Source organism: Apteryx mantelli, chromosome 3 (assembly GCF_036417845.1).
Source record: "Apteryx mantelli isolate bAptMan1 chromosome 3, bAptMan1.hap1, whole genome shotgun sequence".
Classification (NCBI taxonomy): Eukaryota; Metazoa; Chordata; class Aves; order Apterygiformes; family Apterygidae; genus Apteryx; species Apteryx mantelli.
Window position 1 is genome coordinate 45,748,795 of NC_089980.1, and position 27,356 is coordinate 45,776,150.

At 37.0% G+C, this 27,356-nt stretch overlaps 1 long non-coding RNA gene across 3 annotated transcripts in view; it reads left to right on the plus strand.

Moving 5' to 3' along the window:
• The window catches only part of LOC106485477 (uncharacterized), a 49,941-nt gene that overhangs the window by 3,684 nt on the left and 18,901 nt on the right, over positions 1-27,356 (plus strand). For 2 of the 3 annotated variants that reach the window (XR_001292720.2, XR_001292721.2), the window contains exons 3-5: positions 1,309-1,389; positions 8,719-8,771; positions 24,694-24,784. This is a non-coding gene — a long non-coding RNA (uncharacterized lncRNA). The remainder of the gene's footprint in view (positions 1-1,308; positions 1,390-8,718; positions 8,772-24,693; positions 24,785-27,356) is intronic. The other variant, XR_001292723.2, reaches the window with a different exon arrangement.

The following is a 27,356-nucleotide window of genomic DNA, read 5'->3' on the forward strand; positions in this document are numbered from 1 at the left end:
AAATTCTGTCAGCTTTTCTTACTTTGGTTCAGTCAGTTCAGTCAAGCTGCATCTAAGTAACTAGTTATTCTCTATGGATCATCGTATTTGAGGTTACATCATCTTCAATTATGGCATCAGAAACCTGCTTCAAGCTTGTTGGAAGCTTAGTGGCCCCCAAAAAGATATCAGCTAAATGTTAAAGCTGAATTCTTCAGAGTGACTTCCTGAATATTACAGCCAAATTGCTTTTACAGCAAACTGGGTTAAAGCTGACTAATATGCCAACCTTATAATTTTTCTTTGATGCTAGCTGCATGTAGAAGGATAAAGGATTTTTCCCTAGTGGTAGGTTCACACAATCGTGTGAATACCAAATAGTTGCTGGAAGGTGATTTATGATCACACTTCCATATTAAGTATTGTTTAAAAAGTGTTTTGAGCTGGTTATAAGAAATTCTGTGATGATACAAACAGTTTTATAAAAAGCCCGGACAAAAACAGTTTGTGCTTTTGTATTGGTCAACTTCAAGTAAACAGGTATATCCTGAGATTCTGGATGCCAGGAGAAGAAGTCATTTTTTAGAAATTGATTTCTAGGCATAATTTTTTACTTGTAAATAATTATAGTTACATTCTTTCGCAGTTATTTGCCATGCAGGTCATAGTTTTTAAATGTTTTATTACCTTATATATAGACTGTCTCTTCAGTTGTATACTACTAGGAAAAAAATGCCACTATCCTTGACGATCATTTAAGACAGAGAGTGAAAATGAGCACTCAACTTCATTTGCTCAGAGTATGCAATATGCTAACGCTTTAGAGTCCTCCCAAGATCTTTAGAGGTCTCTCAGTTTGTGAAAGTAGGGGAGAATACAGGTGTGCTTTGACAGTCACCAGACTTACCTAATGAGGAAGAATGAATACCAAGTGTATAGGGGACCGTCAAGGAAGATGAGTCATGTCAGCAGCTCATGTAGCAGTGCAGCTTTAACTCAGCAGTTGTGCTGCTGTTGCTTGTACAGGCCCTCATTATAAGGAGAGAGATGGTTCCTAGAAAGCTCACAGATCACCTACAGCTTTTTCAGTTAGTTTTGCAGTTTAGAAAAGAACCCAGACTTATAGTCTTGAGGTAACAAAGACACCTCAAAGGAGTGATAGTTATTATACAGCTGTTACTACATAGTAGTAGCACATCTTAATCACAGGGACTGATGTCGTGCTTGACATATCTTATAGCTGCTTCACCAAATTCACTAATTAGCCCCTAATCAGTTGGTTCTCTCAGGTCTTACCAGTCAGCTAACTTATGTCCTTGCTTCCCCCAGACTCTGAATAATGCAGTCACCACTCTGACAGCAAGATGAAGATAGAAAAGTTACACATCTAACTTGCTAAAATTACAGCAGGTAAGAAATTCTTCTTTTGTCTTACCAACAGCTTTATAAAGCAATAGTGGGGAGAGGCAGTGTAGGGCACTGCGCAACACATGAAAAGAAAGCAGTGTGATTCAAAACCACACTTTGAGAATGTATAGCAAAGAACATGGCCAGCTGCAAACAGCCCCAGATAGCTCTCCTGTGATATGGAGGTGATTCAACAAAATTGTCTCTTAAAAGCATTGACATTAATCTCCATTCATTACCTGGAAAAGATTATATATGAATATTTTTATAGCTGTTTTTGTATAGTACCAAAGATTGGTAAATAACTTGACAAAGGTAAAATAGGTTTGAAGTAATATACTCAGTCTGTAAAATAGAAATGTAAGCTCTGAGGTGCAGTCTTCCCATTCTAAATAGGTTAGTTTTTCTTAAATTTAGCCATTAATTTAATATTGTCTTTCTTGATGTCCATGAATATATATTTGCTGTTCATTTAGCAGATGTTTCTCTGCTCCTTCTTTTTCTCCTTTTTGTCACATCGCAACATTTCTTATTTGAACTTTAAAAAATAAACTTTTGCCTAGTTAATTAGCAGAAATTTGCTGTGTTTCAAATACGTAACATTTGTGAGTGTTCAGATGAAGAAATCAAAGCTGATGTGGAAGTAGTTTATTTTACTGTTCAACAAGAGAAGGATTCAGAAGTCAGTTTCATTAAATAAGCGTGTCGTATCATACCCAAGTCTGTAGTATTTAATGCCTTCTCAAATAAGTATGCACAGAATCATTGTCTCATACAGTTTTAGTTGTTTATACAGCAGCATTGCTTATCCTTCTCTGCTAGCCTTGAAAAGAGAGGTAGGGATTTAAAAATAAAGGGTTTTTTAATATTAAAGGGCCTTAATTTAACCTTGGATTCTCTGTTGGTCTGGAGAGAGAAAGCTTAACTAATTGGTTCCAATGCATGCACTATGTCAAACAGAAATTTTAGCTGGAACAAATAGAATCTTGTATTAAAGCTACATGATACCTTTTATCTCTTTTGTGCACTTAGTAACGTGATTATATTTTTGAACATGGAGCACGAGAAGTGGATGGTCACTTGTAAACAGAAATGTGTTTCTGAAATTACCTTACATTTTATTGAATGAATGGATAGTTCTGGTTCTTGCTATGCAGGTGTGTCACAGCTAATTCAGGGTGGCTACCACACTTGGGTTGTGAGACTGTGCTGGCATGAGACTGGTGGGCAATCGGAAACCCTGGTTGTGACAGGCAGTAAACAAAAAAGGGGTGATGAGTTTCATATACTGAGAACCCAGCTGAATTGCTAGTGTATCATCTCCATCAGGAACAGTGGAGCTCTTGGATAGTCATTGTCAATTTTGCTTGCAAGCCATTCACAAAACTTCTTCCTCTTGGTCCTCCAAAGTTTGAGGTACGCCTGTGACTCTTGACCTCATTAAGGTTAGATGTGCGACTTAAAGAATGAGAACCATTGGCCATCCCTGTTTTATAATGTTTGTAATGTTGGATGAATACTGTGGGCAAATGATGTATGTGTGTTTTCATTATGGACTATTGCATTTGAATAAGCAGAGGAATACTTGGTATGCTTTTATAAATATTTGTACATTAATACAATAAGCAGCTCTGCAGTGGCTTATGGCTGTCTTAGATTCTGAAAAATACATGAGTGAAATTGTTATGTGAGTATGCATTAATACATTTTACGCAAACTCTATTCCAGATTTTTTTTTTTAAAATCTACAGAACAGTAGCTAAACTCTTAGGTGTTGTAACATGCCTTCCAGTGTGATTCTTTTACCTAATTAATGCAAAGGATTTCACTTTAATAGCGATATTGAGTGAAATGCTGCATGGTAAGTATGACAGACATCATGCCTGATGAGGGTTCACAATCCTATAAAAATTTCAGTTGTTTGCAGCTTTGCCAAATACCACAAATATGTTGGTTGACATTTTCTATACTGAGTCCCTGCCTTAGCTTGGAGAGAGAGGAGAGTACTGGTAGTTAAAATGCCATTAGGTCTGACTGGCCTCTACCAGCCTGAAATCTGCGTGAAATTGAATTTTCATATTCTTTATAATTATTTTCTTCATAAATCTGTTTAAACTACTAGCTTCTTTGAGGATCATCTTACTTTCTGTCCTGGAAAGAACAAAAACAAGATTAACTGTTTTCTTCCAAAACCTGCCTCAAAATGCCTATTAATGTTTAGTGTGTATTTATAATTTGACATAGTGAAGAATTGATGTGATCATTAACAGTGAACTGGGATGACTCATTTCCCTGTCCTTCATGACTACTGCTGACCTCTTTACTTCTCCTGGCTGCCCAGAGGAGGAACTCTGACAGACTCTGAGCAGACCTCCAGGGAGCTGGAGGAAACTTCTCCATTCTTTTACAGTCCTCAAAGGTGGCCAAAGGATTTTTCAAATCTCACAAGTTTTCTTTCTGTGTGCTGACAGCACCTGTGATGCTCTCATGACATTTTTTCTTTTCATTCATTTTGCACAGTTGGTAATCATTGGACTCCATAAGTATTAAGAAATCTGTTGGTGTCATTCCCAATCTCCTACTTTCCACAGGCAAAATTCTGTGCCAAGTCATTACCAAAACTCTTGACATTTGTAAGATCAGGACGTAACTCTTATTGACACATATAACTTATGTATAACCTTTTGGACCATACAGTAAAGTGAGTGGGTATGTATTATATTCCAATGCCTTTCCAGGTTACCTGTGGCTGGTAAGATGAAAAGTTGTTCCTGTAGGCTTTCTAACTGTGCCTCTTGGTAGCAGAATTACACCTTTTATTATTGTGAGAGATTCTATCTTCTTTCACCTTTTGTATTTAAGGAAAGTTCTCGTAGGGCTATGACTAAAGAGAGAGCGAGAAATGAACATGATGAGAAATCACTTTATTTTTTATATCTTGGTGCAAACCTGAACTCTATAGAACTGTTATTCAGCCATTCTGCTCAAAGGCTATTTGTAGCAATTGTCAATAAAAGTAGATTAGGAAATAGTAATGGATTAATCTGTATCTACTTGTAAGTTTATGTTCTCCCTCAAAATAAATTACATGGCATTGTGATAATACTGTGAGCATGCAAGTATGGAAAATACTCATACTGTCCTCAACCTATTCAATATAGAGAGCAGCTGGTTTAAATGTTGTATCTCAGAGGAAAATGTTAACTTGTTCAGCTTTATGAATGAAAGATGATTAAAGGCAAAATGGTTCTTTTTTTAGTTCCTTACCTAGACTTCAGTCTTGGTTTTAGGATATTTGCCTGAATTGCGTAAGGTTGACTAAGTAGAGTTCATTTGCCAATATCTGTGGCTTTACTAATAAAAAACAAATAGGGTCACTCTATGTTGGCTAACTCTAATGTTGGCTAAAAAGAGATTTGCAGCTGATTTAACGAATTTGGGAAAAAAAACAGCTTATCAGAAAGTTGTTAAAGATATGGGTGTCTGTTAAAAGCTGGAGAATCCTTTTGCCTTTGTATGGGTTCACAAAGAGCAAAAGATGTTGGTGGCCTGACATCCCAGAGTGGGTTTGAGTTGTCTGAATTACAGAGCTGCATCATAATGACTCAGTCTCATTATATATTGACATCCCTGCTGAGAAAGAACTGCTGTCTCTCTCTTCCTTCAGCAATTTCAGTTTGTACATTTTCTTTTTCTCCTCCTACTGAAGTTTTTGCTCTTACATATGTCTGCAATTGAGATCGGCCTTTTCAAGAGGCCAGGCACTGTATTTCAGGTGCAGTGAGTAATTTATTACTGTATAAGAAGCAAGTATTCATTCCTTCAAGTAAATAAAATCCTATGTAGTCTCTCTAGGCGCTTTGCTATAACTGGAGTCCCATGTCAGTGCACAGGAGGGTATTAACACAAGCGCTGGCTGCAGACTCTTACAGGTTGCGAACACCTTTGCTTTATTAACACTTAAACTGTTCAGAATAGAGATGTTGATCTTTATAAAATGAGCAAATGTGCAGCCACTGAAAGAAAGGCCCTTCTAAAATAAGATGATCAACCAGTGCCATAAATTCTTTGTATTCAGTTCCACTCAACTCAGAACTAACCTGCCTGGGATGAAAGAGTACATATTCCCCTCCATAGATGAGTCCTAGAACTGGTGAACCAGGGATGGCATCCAAAGGGTAGAGGTTAAACTCACCGTATGGTCTTCTAATCTCTCTGAATGTAGATGAGGCATTGTGTTTTCAGGGCACATTTCCAAGTTGATGTTGGGGGGTGGGAGTGGGGAGTCCCTTCTCCAGAAATTGTTATTTTCCTTTATTTTTATCCTCATCTGTAACCTTGGTGAAACAGTAGCTGATCTGTCCTTCTGCAAAGTCATTAGAATTGTAACTCACTGCATTTTTCACAAGGACTTTTCAGGTATATGTGAGTGTTACTGCCAAATTCTTGTCAACAGCACTCGGGGTAAGAGCTCCTGACTGTTCATCTCTGGCAAAAATGCTACAGGATTTGCTTCTAAAATTGATAAGTCCACACAGGATGAAGAGGAGAGATCAGGACAAGGAGGCATAGTGATAATACAATCCTGAATAAAATAGCCCTTCTTAAAATTTCCAGGGAATAGCTTTTTTTGTCTCTGCTGCTACTAGTGTCTTGATAATATTCTCAGATCTTCTTGCCCAGATTTTTATTTTTTTTCCAAACTTTATGAAGCCATGCCTCACTATTTCTTATTCAGGAAATCAAAGCTCAGGTTATTTGATGCAAGGTTTCCTTTGGAATTGGCAGTAATTCTAAGGCTCAGGGCCAGTCTATCTTTCACATGCTGGTGCTCACATACCATTTCAACCTGAAATGCAGTTAAACATTGTAGAACTGTTTAGCTAGGTATTTTCCTTATTGTCAAATAATCAATTTTAGAATCCATTTACAAACCATTTCTTTTAGTGAGAGTTTTTTTTTGAAGGAGCAAAAACGCATTCATACGTTTATACTTTACATTTGTATGGGTATTTTTTTTAATTACAGAAATCAGGCATGTTGACCTAAAGTTTCCTCAGCGAAATTAAATGTGTTATCACAGGGTCTCTGTTTGAATGCTTAGAGGTAAATTAATTAAGATTTCTTCAACCTTCGAGGCAGTTACTTTTTTTTTGGTTTGACAATGGCTAAAGAGTTAAGGAACCATAAGGCTTCACTGAAATTTCTTAACTTTTTTTTTTCCATTAATCAGCAATTCTCAATTTCTCTCTCATTTCTTTCTCAAATTTTGCTCTTTTTCTTATGAACTAGCCTATGAGGAAAGATGGTTAGGGTGATATTTAGTTGAAAAAAGAGAAGATCTAGGGGAGTTCATGACAGTCTTCCCATACGTAAAAGTTGCTATAAAGAGGATGTACAAGGTGTTCAGCAAACACCTCTGGACTTCTGTGGTCTTCTGAGGGTGAGAAGCTTGACTAAATGATCTCCTGACCTCCCTAATGGAGCTTTCTCCTTGTGATTTTTGTCTCCTTGAGTTTTTCTCTGAACTGTGAATCACCTTGATGGACAAAGGTTGCATTCACATTCAGCAGTTATGAAATAAGCTTTGAAGCTTTATTGGCATAGAACCAATAACTTTCATCGGTCTGGAGCTTTATCAGTCTGCTCTCTTGAAGGTGTAGTCAGGAAAATGGAGATGGCATTTCTCCATAGATAGCTGTGATCTGATTAAATAAGCATGTGTGATGTTTAAAACTACATTCCATTTGCAGTGCTGCTCTATCGTAGTTTAATGCTTTTTAGTTAAATAATTGCTTCTTAAACAAAAAATAAAGATGAACTCTTCCTTTTCTTCTTCCTTTGCTCTCCTCTTTTGCCCATTATCTCCCTCCCCTCTCTGCTCCCAGGCAGAGCCTCAAAATTAATGCTAAGTCTTGTGGAGATCAGAACACTTGAAGGACCATAGAAAGACTAGACAGAATTACAGCTTCGATTGGAATGTGCTGATGCTCTTTTAATGGCGTATTTTAAAGATATGTATTATTCAGTCTTAATTGCTTTTGATGTTTCATCTGCTAAAATAATGTTCTACTACTTTTTTGTAAACTTAGAAAGGTTATCTACAATTGTGTGTTATTTGCCTTCTTTTCTATAGAAAAGTTTATTTTTTTAATAGCTGAATTTAGATTGCAGAGGCGTCATTGAGACTTGCTGGCATGGAACCAGATTCTGATAGCATCACAGTGTGGTATAGGTCAAGACTTAATTTAGTCTGGCTTCTAGTGAAGTGAACAGATTATCCTTTAATGTCATCTCTTTGTTCCTGACATAGAATAATAGCTATTTCTATTTACATCTCATTTTCAAGCCATAAAATTTCTGTGGTAGCACTAAAAATGGTAGAAGGGTGTAGGATAAGATAGTGACCTTGCTGTAGTTACTTATTTCTGAAAAAATAAAAGTAGGTGGTGGGAACTTGATTTTCCTCCTGCTTTGTTGAAGATGAATAAATAAAGGTAAGATAAGGCTTGTATCTTTAAGTTGTCTAGTTAGTGTAGCAATATGGGTTGGTCTGCAGAAAACTTTAGGAGCATCAAGTATTTATATTTCTCTGCATGTTCATGGAAACTGATCAACACAAACTTAAAAGACCAAAATTACAAGAATAACAGCACTGGTGGCAAGAGTGACTCAATAACTGAAAATTTACTTAGATACAAGATCAAACTAATCAGTTTTGCACAAATTATCATACATATGAGAAATTTACAATATTCTGTTCTTCACCTTCCTACTTTTTTCCAAATTCAACTGTTAGACTTACCTGTGTAGACACTAAAGTAGTCTTCAACTTTTCTTGGCAGAAGAAGGAAGAAATGTTTGTCTTCCATAGTAGCATATCTCACAAGTATCACTAAAGCCAGATGACCTTTCATGCTTTCCTAATGTAAAAAAAAATTCAATTTTTCTGTAATTAGCTGTTTAAAAGCTACATCATTCTTATGAGAGTCTCTTCTGTGTAGCTTGAAACTGTTGGAACAAATTCTGTGATATAGTGAATTTTGGAAGTTTTTGGACAAGATGAAATAGGACCATAGAAAAATCTAGGTTTGAAAGGCTCTCTGGAGGTCATCCGTTCTAAAGCCCTGCTCAAAACAAGGCTACATTGTTAGATCAAGTTGCTCAGGGCTGTGTACAGTTGAGTTTAAAGATCTCCAAGGATAGAGATTACACAGCCTCTTCGGTTATCTATTCCAGTGCATAACAGCCTCTGTGAGGGAGACTTTTTTCCTTATAGCCAGCTAGATCTTCTGTTATTGCATCCTGTGAATTTTGCCTCCTTTTTTTTAGGTATGCACCTCTGAGAAGAGTCTGGATCCATATTTTCTACAATCCCATTTCAGGTACTGGAAGAGACTGCTATTACATCTCTTTTGCAGATTTAACAAACCCAGCATCCTTAGCCTCTCCCTTGTCTGTCATGTGCCTTTAACAACTTCAACCACTGAAATCTCTCCAGTTGTTGGTGTATCAGTCCTACTGAGGGCTCCAAAACTGGACACAGCGCTCCAAATGTAGCCTCATTCTTATTTTTATATATATGTGTGTGTGTATACAAATATGTTACATATATTATAAAAATAAAATGTAAAGGGTATTTTACTGATTATCCATTCTCATAGTTATGTGAAGCCTTACATGAATCTGCTACAGGGATTTAGTACGTCAAACCTGACTACTTCAGACTCGAGTCCTTGTTACAAACGTTACATCTTTTACTTAAAAGTAATATTGTGTCTTGGTCTTTTTTTTTTTTTTTAACATCTAATAGAACATCTAATAGAAATTTAACAAATAATAGAATCATGATCAAATTTTCCTATCTCCTCCTAGTTCTTTATCTCTCCTTGTAACAGTTTTCTCCTTAAAGTCCTTCCTAACAACCACAAAATGTACACATTTCTGTTTTGTTTTCATATTGTTTTGTTTTGTTTTATAAGTCATACTGCCCCCTTTCTCTGCAGTCAAATTTCTGGTCTTTCCAGGTCTTCAATCAGTTATTTAGGATCTCTGATGCTAGTTTTGTTTAGTAGTAGTATTTGTATCATTTTCTCCTTACTGTTCTATTGGGATTTGAGGTCTGTATGCACAGAATCTTTAATCACCATTTTTAGGCATCTTAACATCTTGAATTCATTTAAGCAGATGAAAGAGATCAATAGGTAAGGTCTTAAACATTCTTGATAGCCAGATGCTCCTATATTTTGCATGCAGAGATCTTCCAGCTGTTGTCAGCTTGACAAATGAACTGAGCTCTGAATGTGCCCCCTGTTTACTTTAATGACCGAAGGTTCAGGCATTCCAAACCCCATGCTCTGTTTCTGCACTGAAGTGTGTAGGCCTAATAGCAAGGAAACTTTATACTTATTAGTTTAGTATGTACTACATTTCTGTTTTAGTGCTGTCAGAAATACTGAATTTTAAACGTTTGTAAGTGTCTTCAGACTTAAACTCCAGACACAGAATCTTTTACCTACTTCAGATGTGCATGGGGGATATTTGAGGGAGGGGAAGGAGGACCTTATTTAAATAGCTGGCCTTTGAACCATGGAATTGAAAAGGTAATTCTTGTTTGGCTGTGTTACCCAGAACTTTTTTTTTAATTTGCTATAAAGTTGCTAAAAAATAAACTGCAGTCTGTCCTGCTCAGCACATATATAGATGCTTCAGCTAGTTTTAGATATTATTCATTATTCCAACCTTTGCAAGCAAGTTTAAAACAAATCTGTAACCATTACTGTATTCTCTGCTATTATTTATGGTAAGGACTGATATTGAAATACACACACTGTCCTACTGTAGGAAGTTCCCACACTCAGAATCTACAAACTACCTATTGTCACAATGTAAAGCCTTGAAATTGCTGACATATTAGTTGGTGGGTAACGCAGCATGTGGGGGCAGAATTTAGAAGACATTATAAACAATGTTATCATCAGACTATTAAAATAATTGTTATAAAATTCAAGACATTAAATATCATAAAGATTTTATTGTTGCTTAATGATTTAGGAATACAGAAAGGGTCCATGGGTCCAAGCACAGCCAAAATCTCTGCCAAGGTGCAATTTGGAAAGATGCCATTTTACCTCCAGGAAAAGATCCTGCCAGAAGCTTGGACTAATAACAGAACGTTCAGACTCACTGCCTAAATAAGTAGCCTTTGCAGTTTATTGAATGATGATGATACATAAAAGCATATTAACAAATCCCAATAATGGCATAATACCAACATCTTAGTCCCACTTGTGATTGAAAAGAAACAGAGTACTTAACATAAGGGAGCAGAGAGAAACTCTGCCATATTCCTCTTCTTGTTAGCCTGGTTTTCTAGGGAAACAAGATATATGCAGTCAGGCTGACTGTCCCCATTTAATACATGCAGAACCCAGTGGCCATATTCAGCCAAACTGAACAGAGGTGTAATTGTCTCTGAGATCATTAAGTTTTTGCTAGTTTTGTGAAAAAGGTGGCTAGATGAGCAGAGAAATATAACAGCCTCAGCTTCTGTCTTCTGCATTAACTTATGTATTGTTAAGTAACAGAGAATTCACCTGGGAAGGGGGGGATGTTTAAATATCCTGAAAGTAGAAAAAGTTTTAAATGGAGCTTGCAGTCAGCTGAGGGCAAAAATTAGTTGGAAACAAGGCTTCACTAACTCTTATACTTGCAAAACTCCTGGTTTAGTGGTATCACCATGATCCTTAAAGTTTCTACTCACAGCACACAAATTTGTAAACTGTCTACTTTTCCCAGTAAATTTTCCCATCTCTTAATTTTTCTTTCGTATGATGTAGCTTTTCCCCACTTATATTTATTTCGACTTTTCCAATGTCATAGTATCCATGAACATTTGTGAGCTTCTTTACATTGTAATCAGCATAGACTAAATTCTGCTGTCTTTGACAATACAATTCACAGTCATAGTGCACTTTTGTCCCATATTGCAATTACCAGTATTGTTTTCTTTCATTATACGGACAGCCAGTGTGAACTTACATTCAAGTAATTTCATCAGTAAAAATGCCTTGCTTAAAATCTCCAGGATTCAGTTCTGAGGTAGAATTCATGACTCAAACTCATGCTGTTGTATTCTGGGGAAGGAAGAGGAAGATTGGAATCTTATGTACTGTGACCTTTGCTGGCCCTGGGATCATGAAATGAAAAGTTATGTTGCTGGGTATATTCCAGTTGCTGTCTACCTAAAATTACTCCTTTGAACTCACTGTGAGGTCAAGTAATTCTTTTTATCCTTAATGGTATTTATCAAATAGATGAAACTCTGGTCAGATTTATTTCAGACTGTTCTTTTCAAAGCTGTTCTTTGCTTTCATTTCAGGGTACTTCTGGAAAATCTTGCTCTAACAAACTTCCTAGTCCTTTTGTAACAGTTTTTGCAATTTTACGTAATTTAAAAATCTCTCTGGTGTTTTGCACTATGCTTTCTATGGTAATTTAATCTATTTCTCTGCTTTTTTTGAAACGTAATCAGTTGGGAGCATTTCTTTTTTAAATCTGAGAACATTCTTTTGTTTGTTAGTCAGTGCCTTGGAATTACATGGTTGATTAACCTCATTGCAGAAGCAAGCTGTTGGACTCATTTGGCCATGCCATCTATTGAAATATTGTACTCTTAGTTCATGTCGTAATCTTCCAGTATTAATATTTCTGTAGCAACATTTACATTTCTCAGTTCATGTGTCTAATTAGCCCATTTTGTCTGTTTTCAGGCAGCATTTTGAATGAAGCACTAATAGGAATTAGTTATGAACAGGTGGAAAGTGCCTTCAAGACCTCCTTATTTTTGACTTTATCCTTTTTTAGTGTTGTCTCCACCATTTCTGGAATTTGTTTAACTCGTAGACTGCGGCACATGTGTCATTAATAATTGGTTTCATTCAGATAGATCTGTTCTTGTTCCATTTAAGGTTGCTTTATTTGTAAAGCTTCTCTGTGTCTGTGATTGTAATGGTAGTTGTCAAAGTGTTCCAGATTTTCCAGGATTGAGGATGTGCTGTTTTGCTTCAGATACTAGCACAGTTTTGGCAAGAAGTTTCTAAAAAATACTAACCAAAGAAAAAGTGTGAGGGGGAGAAAGATTATAGGGGAAAAGCCACTTCTTCTGTTGAGTCAGATCTGCCAAAATCCTTGGGTTGCAGCTAAAGTTGATAATGATTTTGTGTTTTGATGTCCCATAATTTTTTCTCATGAGACACTATATAATCTTACTGAAATCTCTTTGATTGGTAGAATATGGGTTTTTGAGTAAGATACGTAGTATCATCCATGGATTTGTAAAGTTTGTCATTTAAAGAAAAGAAATTTGGGAAAATGCAGCTAGATGGAAAAGTGAAATAGTCCCTTTAAAATACCCTCACCACACCTACCTTTCCCCTTGTACCAGAATAGCTCAGTATTTCCACTAGCTTCTTTTTATTTCAGTGGAATTACATTTTTGGTGCTGCATGGTCACCTTATGGTGGTCCCCAGCTGTAGCAGCACTGGCCACTTCCTTTTGACGTTACAATGCTTTGTCTGTACCCAGGATGATAGTGGGGACTTTCTTGAACAGAGTTTCTTTTAAGGAAAGATTCTTGTTCCTCACAATGTAAGAGGTGCAAGTTACAATTTAAAAAATGCTAACAAGGAGGGTAGGACTTAAGTCTGTGGATGAGTGTTTGAGGCCAGAATTTACTTTCTTGAAATTAAAGCTATTTTCAAGACACAGTTTAAGTAAAACTGCTGGCAAATAATTTGCATCAGTGGTAACTGATTCAAGTCAATTAGAAATAATCAGTCTTAAAAAAAGAGGGAGTTTCTTTCGAACATTTACTTATAAAACTGTCTTTCAGGCATCAGAGCTGTGCAGACAGCCAAAGTTAAGTAGGAAACATTTTGTCTAAGAATGTACAGAAACAGAAAGCAAATTAGTAAATATAAATAAGACTTTAATACTAGTTTATTCATTTGTAGAACTTGCAGGATTCCTAGGTCAATCTGTTGTTGGCTTTACATTTAAACCCAAGAGAATGGAAAATTCATCTTTCATGGCAAGAGTGCTTGTAGGTGTATATATACATATATTAAGAACTACTCTTCCAAAGGAAACCACCCAGGGCTTGGGGTGACAAGCTTTTCGTGTTCTTGTCCGTATGGTAAAGACAAGCAGCCATAGCCAAAAGTGATTCCTGGAAGGGATGTACTGTGTAAATCATAAAGGATTAGTAGAAAGACAAATTACTTGTTGAGTATGAATAGAAAATTAGTTAGGTGTCTGTCTTGTTTTAAAAAAAAAAAAATCTCTCCACATTCTGAAAGCTTTTCATCCTAGTGATATTTATCTATCCACCAGCAACTAAAAGTGAGATGGATTCTTTGCCATATTTGTGTTTGAATACAGTCCAACATAGAAGAGGAGTTTGAGTCATGGAAAACCAATCAGTTTCCACAAATACTAATTTCCCAATACTTTTACAGATAGTCTCCATAATTTCCCTAGGCATGAGTGAATTCATAGTCCTTGTACTGTGTCCCTTTTTGAAGAAGTAAAATTTAATTGAAACTTAAAGCTAGTGCTAAAGCTTACTGCTTTGTGTGCTAATGCAGCAGCAGTCTGCATTTTTTTTGCTGCAGGTGTTTCAGTGCTGCTGTAGTCAGACATCTGCCCTTGGAAAAATCTTGCCGTATCTGAGGTAGGGTCCCTACCTTTACATTTTTTTATAGGTTTTTGAGGTTCACTCACAAAAACTCTCATTCAGATGACTAGTTGAAAAGTAAAGAAGATGTCTTGTTGAAAAATAGTGCCATGTCATGCAAGGTGTTGATTTCAGGTATAATCATGGCAGCCTGTAGGTTTCAAATGTGAGAAACTTGGTGAGTTCAGCATAGGATAATCTTTAAGCTGTGACTAAACCACACGATGAAATAAAAACAAGAATGACTTCTCTTAAGAATGATTCATCTGCACTGTGTTCACCGAACATAAGAAACAGTTTTTACTCTGATATTGACAGTGCGGTTCAGTGCCCTGAGCTACAGCTCTGCTTTACATTTAAGTTGTGTTCACTTAATAAAATGCTTGTAATTTTCCCTGTTTTTAGTTATGGTCTTTTGAATAAAGAACATTTCGATGATGCTTTTCTAGCTCACACAAGCTGAGGATGGGGTGCTTTCTTATTTGAGTTTCTAAAGCTGCAATATTATTTCACAGTAGGGTAGTATCTGTCATACCGTGTTATGGACTCTGCTGGGCCAGTCAGTATACATACTCAGAATAGGTAGTCTGTCCATTTTTAGAGAGCTAATATATAAATTCAGTAGTGCAGAGAAATTGTCTTGCTTACTCATTGCCCAGGAAAATATTTTCTTATTATTAATGAGCTGTATTACTTAGAAATCCTAATCACAGAGGGCAGATTGAATAACAGTCCATTTCACAGAAGTCTTTCAGTGTTTAAGATGGGAAGATGCACAGTTTTGAAGATGTGCTTGGAGGTGCTGTCGAGGGCTAGTATAGTAAATGACAGAGAAAAGAATGTTTTCATAAGCCAGTTGTGTGAACAGCTGCATCTTGTCTGATTTTATCATTTTAATAAAAAAATCTGAATGCTACGTAAATAACAGAAATTACTACAAATCCTCCATCTACATACAATCAGTATGTTACAGGGGCTGCCATGATAGATAAAGATACTGAAAAAAGATGAGAAAAAGCATATTGAGAAGTGGCATTGCAGACAAGCCTGGAAGGATTTTGTTTTGTTTTTTCCATAACTCAGCATGAAAGAGAGCATGAATGTGTTTGTGGAGGAAGGGATAAATGGGCAATGGAAATGAATGTTGTTAGCTGAGTGAAGGATCAGGATGTAGCAATTTACATATACGTATATTGAGAGCTTTAATATCTTGTTCAGGATGTGGTGAATGAGGGGGAGCTGGTGGATGTTTGAGAAGTCTGATACCTTATTGTTACTGACAAGGAAAGTAATTATTAATGGTAGCCTTTTGTGCTAAGAGCCAGGTAAGTATCTGGAAAAACAGCCTGGCAAGTTGTGGCAGCGTTGCTGGTATAGATTAAGCCTGGGGACAAGAGGTTCAGTGGTTGACCAAGAAGAGATTCTATTTTTCTGTTTTGAAGTGCACATTGTTTCTTTGGAGTGCAATAACATCTTCTGAGCAAATGAAAACTAGTGTCCCGTGTCCCCCCCCCGATTTATATCCTCTTCCCTAAAAGACCTCTTCTGTTGTCTTGGAATAAAGAACATTTCAGCCTCGTTGCCCAAGTACAGGGCAGATGGTGCCCTCATGGAATTTAAATCAGATACCAGCATATTGTCACCTGTGACTGGGAAGTGCTGTAGTTAGACCAGTTCTTCAGTGCAGTCACTACGATGTCGGAAACAGAGGAGAGAGAAATTTTTCTTTAGCAGATGCTGCGTACAACAGTTTTGCAAACTGGGTAATGTTATTCCTTGGCTTGCTGCAGAGCATCTGACAAAAAGTGATTAAAGCGAGGCACATACACACACAAAAGTACTGTGAGTTAAAAAAGAATATAATTGGTTTCAGCATGTAGTAGGTTGAAGGAATTAGATATTTAATACATCCATAGTTGGCAGCTTTAGCATGGCTTTAGATGATAATGGACCTCAGTATGAATTTTAAAAGTATACTATATTTATCATCATCAAAGGGTACCAAATTCTGAATACTCACTTTTCTTAAAGTAAAACCAATACAAAGTTGTCAGCTGCACTCTGTTCTTGAACTGAATGCAATATGGGGTATGTTTAAGTGTGAGTAGGTGTCCCTTTTCATTTGTGTTATTTTTACCATTACCATTTAAACATTATTACATTAACATATTATTCAAGTGAATCATTGTTTCGAATTACTGACTTTCATTTCACAATTTCTTCTTAAAAGGGGCAGAAAGATGAAGAGCTTGAAAAAGTTTAGGCAGAACAGATTTATTTAGGGTGCCATTTTAGGAAAAGCGATAATTTTTACTGCTAACCTGGGAAGTAGTGTAGGAGTTAAGAAAATTAGGTATCCAAGTATGAAGTAAGTACTAAATACAACTTGAATAGTCTTGAGCAGACCTTACCAGAAGAGAGTTCTTTTTAAAGAAAGGAGGCAAACATTGCATGAGCAAGGACAATACAGAAGGGAAAGAACAATGTAAACATTGGAAAAGTTGGTAGTATTTTTGCAGTGAGAGTAAGATAAGTGAATGGAAAACTCTCTGAATTGATAGAGGGAGTCACACAGGGCAACAGCACTTGAGAACACAGTGTTTGAGTTAGAATTTAAAATGCTTCAGTGAGAGGAATCCATACTTACCTGAGTCTTAATGTTTTTGAGATCTGATTCTGTGTTGCATCTCTTGACAGTCAGCAGAAAAGATTCAGTGCTGGGGGAGTTTTACCACCCAGATCCTGACGGACTTTTACTGAGGGCTGTTCTCATTTAAGGTAGCATCCTCCAAGATGCCGTTGAACCAACATGCAGTTACAGATAATCCAAAGCACATGGTATTGCACATTAATCAATTTCTGGTCCCTTCTGCCATACCAGTATTGACAAACTGATGAAACTCACAAAGCTCATCAAGAAGGAAAAATGCCATGTGTCTCCTCCCTGTCAGAACAAAGAAAAATTATTTCATTTGATGAAGCTTTCCTGTCATAAGCAATGGGCTTGCACACAGATGCAACTACAGAAATAAAAGAAAGTTGTAAATTTCTGTCTTTGTGAAGGGTGGGAGCAGGAAGAGGGGAAAAAATGACTTATTGTCCCTGAAGCGTTTGGTTTTTATTTTGATGTCTCACATGAGAGTTGGAAGAGTTCCTGGATGCTATGCAGACTTTCGGAAAAAAAAAGATTTCTGTTTGTTTCCTATATATATTCAGGAGGATACTGTATTGGTGATGGTTGTTTTCTTTTTCTGTACTATGTACTCAGATTTTCTTGGTGCAAGGGCATGTTAATGATATGTGTTGCCCAAAAGATATATTTCAGGGTGCATTTAGAGGAATTTAAAATTGATGAATTAATCATGCCAAATAAAAATGAATATACATCACTGGTGAAGAGATTAGGTTGATTTCACCGAGAAACCATCCTGTTGCAATGAATCTAACTACTTTAAGGATGTCAGATCTATTAAAATCTATAAATAGAAATGTTTTTTATAGAGAAGGAAACCGCCAGGTATAGAGTAAGTTTATAAAAAAAGATTAACAAGATAGAAGAGCTGAGGCTGCAGTTGCATGAGGAGCTGAGCTGGCCAAACAGCTTGCTGCCTCTGAAAATGGCAGGTCTCACTGCTCTTCATTCCTCCCTTGCTTCCAGCCCCTCTGCCTTGCCCCTCCCTTGGAGGCTGTTCTGGTACTCAGGAGAGCTTTCCCTTGGCCCCTTGTACTTGCTGCCGTGCTGCCCTTTGCACAGGGTGTTCTCTGTCACGGTGGGGATTACGCTGTCACGGTGGCGGCAGCAGTCAGGGGAGCACCAGAGCTGGTGCAGCGCAGCTGTAGGATCATGGCCTCCAAGGGAGAAGGCGCCCATCCCCATTTCTGCAGCAGTGAGCTGGTAGATCAGGTCATGCCATCTCACAGAGCTGTGTCCTGCGTTTCAGGATGAAATGGATGATGAAGGCATTTGTGCTAAATATCAAACTTCCTTAATTATTTTACAGAAATAAACTGTCCTGATGAAATTGCCTCTTGTTTGGAGTCAGGTGCTGAAGTATAATTTAAACATGAAAAGAAACAAATCCTAAACCAGGCCATGTTTTTAAGTGTTAGCTTTCTTCTGCCCAGATTAGGTGTGCTGGAAGATGGTATGAGCGTGCACTGGAGGCTGTGAAAGCCGTTTTAAGAGCTGAGTTAGTGCCGAGGGGTTAGCTGGCTTTCTGCTTTATCTTTTGTGAAATAGCTGTTTTCCAGGGTGCTAGCTGCTTGTGTTGCAGCTGATCCATGTCAGCTTTAGCCCACCTTTGATTAGATTGACTGCGTGGAAAGACTAGAGCTTCTGTGCCTTAGCCAGCAGGGCTGCAGTTGCTGAGTACAGCTACCGCTGCGGTAAGGAGCAGGGATTAAGGCTACATGAAACACAGTTTTTCTTCTATTTTTTCCAGGTTGGTTACCCAGCTGAAAAATGAACAAACAGAAAAAAGATTATTTGGATCAAACCAAAGTCAGTAATTTCTTCCAGAGCTTGGCTGTGAGAGATCTTACAGAAAGAAATAGGGGGTAATGACTTTGACTTTTAGGTTGTGTCACAGTTTCCATGATGCTGTATATGTATGTCTGTACTGCCATGCTGCTGCAGGCTTTCAATGAATAGTTGCATTTTGGCAATTCAGGCAAGGTTGGTTGTTTTTCAGGTTTGGGTTTTTTTGGAATAAAATTTTCTTTCTCTCCTCCTTACTGTTTCATTATTTTAGAACTTTTACATACATAGCCAAACTAGATGCAAAGCTAATTTCAGTTAAAAAATTAACAAGAAAGCAGTTTGCATGACCCTGTTGCATTTTAATTTGTTTTTTTGTGCATTTGTGTTCATCTATACATACATATATGCAAATCCTGAATATAAAGTGCTGAATTATTGCTCAAAAATCATCCTTAAAAAGATGGATTCTATTAAACAGCTTGCAAATTTAATTTTTCTTTAGATTCTTTTATAAATTTCAGAAAATCTTCCTATTAACTAGAGCTGGGTTTTTATTCTAGAAAGGTCTTGGGTTCTTATTGCTCCAATATTGTTATGTATATGTTTGCTTAATCTATAAAAGCGTCTCCATGTCAATGTGGTATTTAGGTCCATTTTATGAAAATTAGAACAAAATTATTCTTAACAACAGTTGGCATCAATCATGCCCACTCCCAGGTAACCTTTAAGGCTAAGCAACATTCTAAAAGGAAGATTCTTTAGATCACCAATTTAGATACTCTGACATCATTCTGTCACGGCAATGAAGTGATTTACATGGAAAAAATATATTATCTCTGCTTTTAGACAAAATGAATTTATTATGATTCAAGGTTTTACTGCAAGTATAAGAGAAACTGCAAATGACCAGCCTTTTAAAAATGAAACATGGCCTATAATCAGTTTTCCTCCTCATTTTCTTCACCTATTTTAAAATATTTTGGTTTTTTAAATAAATTAAAATATACAAAGCATGTCTTATAACTGAAGTAAGCTATAAACACGGTGTAACCATAGTAACATCACTACATAACTGGGACTAGAGACAAAAGAGAGAGAAAACAACTAGCTTCAAACTCCGAGTCGGAACAAGCAAGATGGTGAGGGACCTGGATCCCATGCTACATGCAGAGAAGTTGAGGGAACTGAATGCGTTTAGTTTGGTGATGAGCAGGCTGAAAGGTGATCACTGCCCGCTGTACCTTCTGGCCAGCATTTTCCCAATTCTATGATATGGTTGAGTTTGGGCAGAGGACTTAGTAGACAGCATGGTCATATGTATGGTGAAATGGTATTTTAACAAGAAAGCAAAGAGCAAATCATCTTTTCTCATATATGCCTTAAAATGACACTTGTAACTTTTCTATTAGTCTTCATACAGAACTGTCTTTATCCTTCGAAGTCATGTAAATAAAATGTTGTTATGCACGGAGGCCTAAATTAGGATGAGAAAATGAGGTAGCGATGCTGAATAAGAATTATGAAAGTATGGCATAAACTGACAGTCTTGGTAGTCTGGAGGAAACAAGCATTTTTTAGATAAGATGACTTTTTTAGATAAGATAATGGTTTTTATTTTATCTGATGTTATTTGCAAATAAAATTATGGCAGCAGATATAATCTTTCATAACAATGAGTTGAATAATCTCATATCTTAAAGATTTAAAGATCTTAACAGCTAGTGATTTTTGCACTGAATCTGGTAGGTGCATGAGCATTCACAAAAAAAAGCCCACTGTAGTTTATGTGGAAGAAGTACTCTGAAACAGCTTAGTCAACTTCCTGTCTTTATACCTATTTAGATTTCTTAACTGACAGAATATTTTTACACATTTAAAGAAAATGAGTTACTGGTAAGCTACTAAAGCTTATTAATTTTAGTAAGCTTTGTGAAGTGATGAGTTTAGCATGGTACCGTTGAAGAGCACAGCTGTTTTTTATGGTAACAGGAATTGATTGGTGATTGGTCTTTTTTTTAGGATTGGTTGATTTCAGAGTGATTTAAGTAGTCTACTGCAATCCGTAAGAAGGGCATATTGATTTAAATAATCAATTTTGATCACATTTTGCTTTTATATGTTTAGATAATTTTCAAAAAAAAGTTTATTTTCATTGGTTGCTATAGCTGTTGTAACACGGTGATTTGCAGCAAAATTAACCATATACTGTTTGTTAAACATGGAAAAAAACTACGCTAGTTTAGGCAACTATGTAAGCCCAGTCTGCTTGAAAGCTTTTGAAATGTGTCTTTGAAAATGGGAGGCCATGTCCTTAAAATTTGTAGAGTTAGTCCTTGTCATTTCACCGGGTTTGTATTCATAGATCAAAAGGGGAAAACTGCCTTTCCTGTTTCTTCAACTTTTAGTCAGTTTCTTGATTTTTTTATTTTTAAATTAACATGTCAAAAAAAATTTTTTTTTTTTTTGCATCTTCTAAGTGAGCTAAAACCCAAAGGCCCTTAGGGCAAAAGCTTTTGAACAGTGGAAGTCCATGCATTTAAGAAAATGTAACTAGTAGCCTTTTCTCCATAAGGTTTATGGGACAAATTCAGCCTGATAAAAAGAAGAAAAAGGTTGAGGAGAACATTGCTTGCAATGCAATCTCCATGGAAACTTTGCATCAGGCACAGGATGCAATATTTGGGAAGGAACATAGAGCAACTGGTGTACTCAGGTCAGGAAGGCTTTGCTGCTGGACCGCAGATTCTGACTGGTGGGAGTTGCAGCTGCGTGCCTGCGGTGAACACTGGGGCACCAAGTACTCTTCTGGTGCTTCAGAGGAGCTTTGATGCATAGAAGGTCGGAGTGTTGAAATGTGGAAAATGAACTGTCCGGAGAAAAAGGAAAACCGGATGAATTTAGAGCCATGGTTTGTCCTCAGTGACATTGACCGGACAACTGTCTTTGAGGGCATCCTTGGCAATGGAAAATCACCTGCTGTTGGATTCTGTGCCCAAAGATGCATTTTCAAGTAAAAGCAAAAGTGTGTTTAAAGTAATAATTAAAAATACACTCACATGAGTCGGACTAACATTTTCAGGAAGATGGCAGGCAGTGTCAGAGCCTATTTCAAACAAGGAAGCATTTTAACTATATTATTTTTATTCAGATGATTAATCCATGTTTTGTGTTAGGCATACATTGAATTTTTAATAATTTAAGATTCTATTGCAATTCTCTATGTAAAAACTTGAAATTTCAGAACTATCCTTCATTGATTTCTGCCAGCACTATAGACTCTTAAGAGCTCTCCAAGATAGAAACATCTTTCCTGCAATACACGGTTGCTTATCAGGACTCATGTACTACTGTTCTCCCCTTTGTTTAGATGGCTTGGCTTCTCCTCTGGTATAGGTTATTGATGTTCAGTTCCCTGCTGTGTGTCATTTGTTCATCTGGCTATTTGTCTTCTAAATCAATATTTTCTGTGGAGGAACAGAGAGAAAAGAGCAGAAGGAGGTTTAACACATCAGGTAATGCAGGTACAAAAAGGATATTTTGTTCTCTGGAGTACCTTCACTTTCAGTCTCCATTTGTTGCCATCAGCAGTATTTTTTTTGTGATCGTCTGAGTGTGTTTGCAACATTTTTTCTTTTTTCTCTCTTTTTTTTTTTGGGGTGGTGGTGGTGGTGGTGGTGGTGAAAATCATCACTTGAATGTAATTTCCCCACTTGTCTTCCATGTTCTGTGATATGGATCAGGTGGTCCCTGTTCAACCCTTGGTGTTGCTGATGTTTAAAGCCTTCCAGGGAGCCATAAGACAGCAGGTGCTTCAATGTCTGTGTGACCTGGCTGCACACTCTGTTACCTTTAGTGACCATGAGGCAGACTGGAAATGTGTTGAATTGAATTTGGAAGGAAAACTTTTCGTAGTGTGGGGCTTCTGAAATGCTTTGGGACTTATCCAGGATCCCACATGCTATGGCAAAATTCAGTCAGCCAAATGGTTGCCTGATTTGTCTTGTGATTTCTGCTGAGCTGGAGGCCAGCCTCTGTGAATTTTATATATCACATCAAGTTTCACTGATTGAAACTGCCTCAGGCCTCAGTTGGGATTTTCACAATAACAACTTAGTAGCAGAGAGGATGGGTCCTGCTGACAGATATATAATTTCCTTTTCAGTAATCCTGCTGTTGGCTATTAGTTGTTGATCTGCCACATCGCCTCTTTTTCCTCTTGGATTGTTGCCATTGTACATTGCTTGCAAACATTCCCAAGGTTTTCAGGACAGCTTGGACCACAGCTGTAGCCAAGATGCAGGCTGGAGCTTGCATCCGGCAGGATGGTCTGCTACCAGCACAGACGGGGATCTGGCACCTGCATGCCACAATGTGCCTTTGCTTGGCTGGCCTGGACGTGCCTATGTAATTATGATGGCCTTGTTACTTCCTCTGTTAACCATGAAGGTACCTCTCATGCAGTGTTAAAGACTCACCCTCATTCTTTGAGCTGTTCTGCTGCGTTGGGCTTCAGCTGAGACTGCTGTACAGCTGTACGATGGCCAGCTCATTGCCACCTTCTTACAAGCTGCTTGAAAGACTGTAGAAATAAGCTTACATGTAGAAATAAGCTTACCAGAGGTTTCAAAAAAAGGAAATTGGAGTGATAGAAATTGTTCGCTTTGGTATGGTTATTGTTGATTTGGCTATAGGTAAAGATTTTCCATGGCTGAAAAACTATCTTTCCATCTCAAGGTGAGAGAACAGGACTTCTGGAGACTGCCAAACCATTGTTTATGAGTATGTTTCAAGATATTTTTTTGTTTTGCCTTTTTTTTTTTCTTAATCACATGGTGAAGTGCTGGTTTAAATATTTCCAAGAAAATGGAAAAGATGATAGAAAAAAAGATTAAGAGAATTTCTGGAGGAACAGCATGCCTTCACAGGAACATGTATTTTGCTTTTCCCATTTGTTCTCATGGTAAATGAGAAAATTCTTAATGAAGCAACAGAGGTGGTTGAAAATTATGGCAGATGGAAATTTTGTTAATTATGGGGTTCTAGTTTTTAATTTTGTTTGCCTTTTTTTCAACTTTGTTAAGCTTGCTCATATTGGGGGCTGGGATGTGGTTGCTTCCCAGCCATAGAGCTTTATACAGACAGTTTATGATCAACTGAAGCGTTTGTACATGTCTGTGGAGGTGGGTGATTTTCATAGGGCCTCATTTGTGCTGGTTTCTCACATTAATTCAGTTATCTCACCATCAGAAGTAGGGCTGATAATAAATGCCCTATGGCCTATGACTGATGAGGACTCTGGTTAAAAGGCCAGAAATGAAAGCGACAACCTGGAACACAAAATTTTGCTATATGAATTAAAGAAATGTTACTAGCTGTGGCATTAATACTATCTTTCTAGACATTTGAGGATGGCACCGTTTTATTAGATGATGCAGATATTGTAGGCAATATTAACATAAAGGCAAAAAGTTGCTTCTGCTGTAAGAAACGGAAAAGAACAGATTGGAGCCTGCAGAGATGACAGGTCACAGCATACAGAGGTGTCTCAGTCAAGATGGAGCATTGTGTATTGGGATTTGTTTGCTTTGAGTCTTTATTAGAAATAGAGGCAGTGCTTTTTTTTTTTTTTTTTTTTTTTTTTAAGAGCTTTAGTAGGATAATTCATTTGGTGGATACTGCATTTTGCGCACCATTGCTCTGGGACAGTAAGACAACGGCAGCAACAAAATCTCTGGAGAATGAAATGTTTTTACCAGTATGTTGTTTCAATAAAGCTAGAACTTACTTCTATCCACCTTCAGCTAACTAATTCAGAAAGCTTGTGTTTTCGTAAAAACATCTGCACATTCCACCTAACATCATCGCCATTTATGGAAAAAAGAGAAAATAAAGCTGAGCACACTATTTTTCAAAGACAAACTGCCACCCAGTCATCTGATGTATGTCATATATTTGGTTAAAAAATGATAAACTGAGAAAATATATCTGAAACTGCTTCTGTCCTTTATGCTTGTTCCTCATGGTAAGATAAATGGAAATCTGCATCTCATTTCAGTTGAAAAATGCATCTAATTTCTGTTTTCAAACTAGAGAGTTGACGGTCCAGTGAGGTGGGGCCAGGTGACAGCAACTGGCTTCTGGAGAAACAAGGAAAGAAAACTTCTAAAACACAAATACAAAGGTAACGGCGGGGGGAGAAGGGGGAAGGGAGTAAAGAGAAATGCCTGAGAAAACCCAGGTAAAAACTTAAACCTAAAAACCTCTCCTTAATAGGAAACAGAGTAACATAGTATAGTCCTGGCTGAAACGTAGGTTAGCTGGATTTGTGGCTGTAGATTATTTATGGATAAACAAGGTAATTTAATAATATGGTTAATCAAGTTGTTTGTCTCAGGATGTAAAATAGAATATTTATTATGCAACACCAGAAGCACTTTGGAGAAGAAAAGCTCCCTTAAATAAACATGCTATGTATAGGATTAGAGCTGTAGAGAAAAAAAATTTGTTTTGTGGTGGTTTCTTAATAATTTGAATCCTGCCAGAAACTGAATGCTCTATTTGATATACACCAAGGAGATGTTAAATAAAGCCAAGGTAAATGTTGTAGTACGTTTATTTCCCATATTATGTGGGAGCTTTCTTTTTTTCTTTTTTTTTTTTTTTTTTTTAGTGTAAAAGAATTAAAGTTCTAATGATGTTTTAATAGATCATTATCCAACTACAGTACTGATGTAGGGAATTTCTCTACAACTATCAGCAGTCCTTAAAGCCTTACCTGTGTTTGTTGGTATGGTTTTTTACTCACTTCAAGGAAGTTTTCTTGAGAGGCTAGTAAAAGTCTATCATCTGTGGTTAAATTTATGATGCCAAGATTTCAAAAACCCCAAACAAACAAGACAATAAAACCCCAACCACCCACACCTAAAAGACTCCTATAGACCCATCAGTTTATATTTACATGTATTTTATTCTGTGAGTAGCTGAATATCTAACATTTAATTTTTGGAGTGACGCTTAAATTTAAATTGTACATGGGGCTCTGTTGTTTAAAATTTTCTTAGGTTTTCTAGATTATTTTTATATTTATTTCTTGTATAGCGGTGGTAGGATTACAGAGAAGCACTAACCCATACAATTGTGCACATCTTTTACCTAAAGGAAATCCAGAAAAAAAACAAGCCTTTCAGTGGTATCATTCATGTCCATATATGAAAAGTCTTGTGCCAACACTTGCAAAATAGAACATTTACGCACAGGGATCAGTGTAATGCCAGCGGTCTCATAGATTGCTGAGCTTTTCCCTGTCTGGTGGATGGTGCAGGCTGAACTATGAGAGAAAGGTTGGTGGTGTTATCTGTGGTTCTGTGATACGAAGCTTCAGGAAAACCTATTATACTGACACTGTGGTGCAAGCTTCTTCCTTTGACAGGGTTGCTACAGAAGCTCCAATGGCTGGTCAACTTTGGACATGCCCTAGCATGGTAGTGTGCCAGTGGTGAATCCTGGTCCAAAAACAGTACCAAAAATTATGGGCAAAAATTCTTTAAAAGACCTACTTAGCAGATACTGCCATTTATATTTTCAGAAATAACTTCAGCTGATTTTTGAAGCATTTTCTAAAAGCCAGCATAATAGTTATAAAACTGAGGACTTCAATGTGGTTGATGATTGATAGAAGGAAACTGTGCTCTATCTATACAGTCTTTATTAATTTGATGAAATAGTAAAAGTTAAAACTGTTTAAAAAAAAATCAGTTGTCCACATTACCTCATATAATTTATTGTGATTTTACTGCATAATAATGTAGCTACCCTGTGCATTATACCTCAAAAGATGTGACAGTACACATTTTCTATCTGTTGCCATTGTCGAACAAGTTTGTAGCGTGACAACCATGTTTGGAATTTACTCACTAAATGGTGACATCACTGCAATAGTTCGATACAATATGGCTGTAGCTCAGGTTAGAGCACAAAATAACTGGTGTGTAGATACAAATTAGAATCTAATATCCCATGCAGCTGTTTAATTAAGCAGATGCAAACAGCAGTGACTTCATGTTAGCATTGATACCATAAGTACACATTAGAGAAAAGGTACAATCATGTTGTCCACTCTCTTAATGCTTAATCAATGCAAGTTAGGTATTTTGTGTGTGTGTGTGTGTGTGTGTGTGTGTGTAAAAGGGTAACAAAATTTTATCTTCAAGTATGAGGTGGTCTGATTGATAGGTTTGTTTCTGGTACAATGCCAGAATCTTATAAAAAGACTATGCCCCTGTAGGCAGACAGTTTAAGTACTGTAGTAATATTTTTAATGCATCTGTAAATGAAGATTTTTAAAGGAAATCACTACTGTATCACCAGCTGTAAGTCAGTGACTAATTTTGCTTTTGGAGCTTTTAGAGGAATATCACAGTCCATTTGTACAGTAATGGAAGGCAAGTAAATATCTATCTAGAAAAATGAAGTTCTGTTTTAACACAGATAGATAAAGTTCTAATGCTTTGACTATGTGGCCTGAACTCTCCCTTTCGGGTACTTACTTACCAGAGCAACTCTGACACAGGGCAGCTGGTTTCGCTTTTTGCTTAAGGATTCTGTGGAGTAACACAAGTGCCTAAATTGATATTTGGAGAGGTACATACAATCAGGAGAGGCCTTGGATTAACACAACATATCAACATAACAACAGAATTTTACTTTGATCAGAACTATCAATGTCTGCTAACCACCAGCATAAGAACACAACC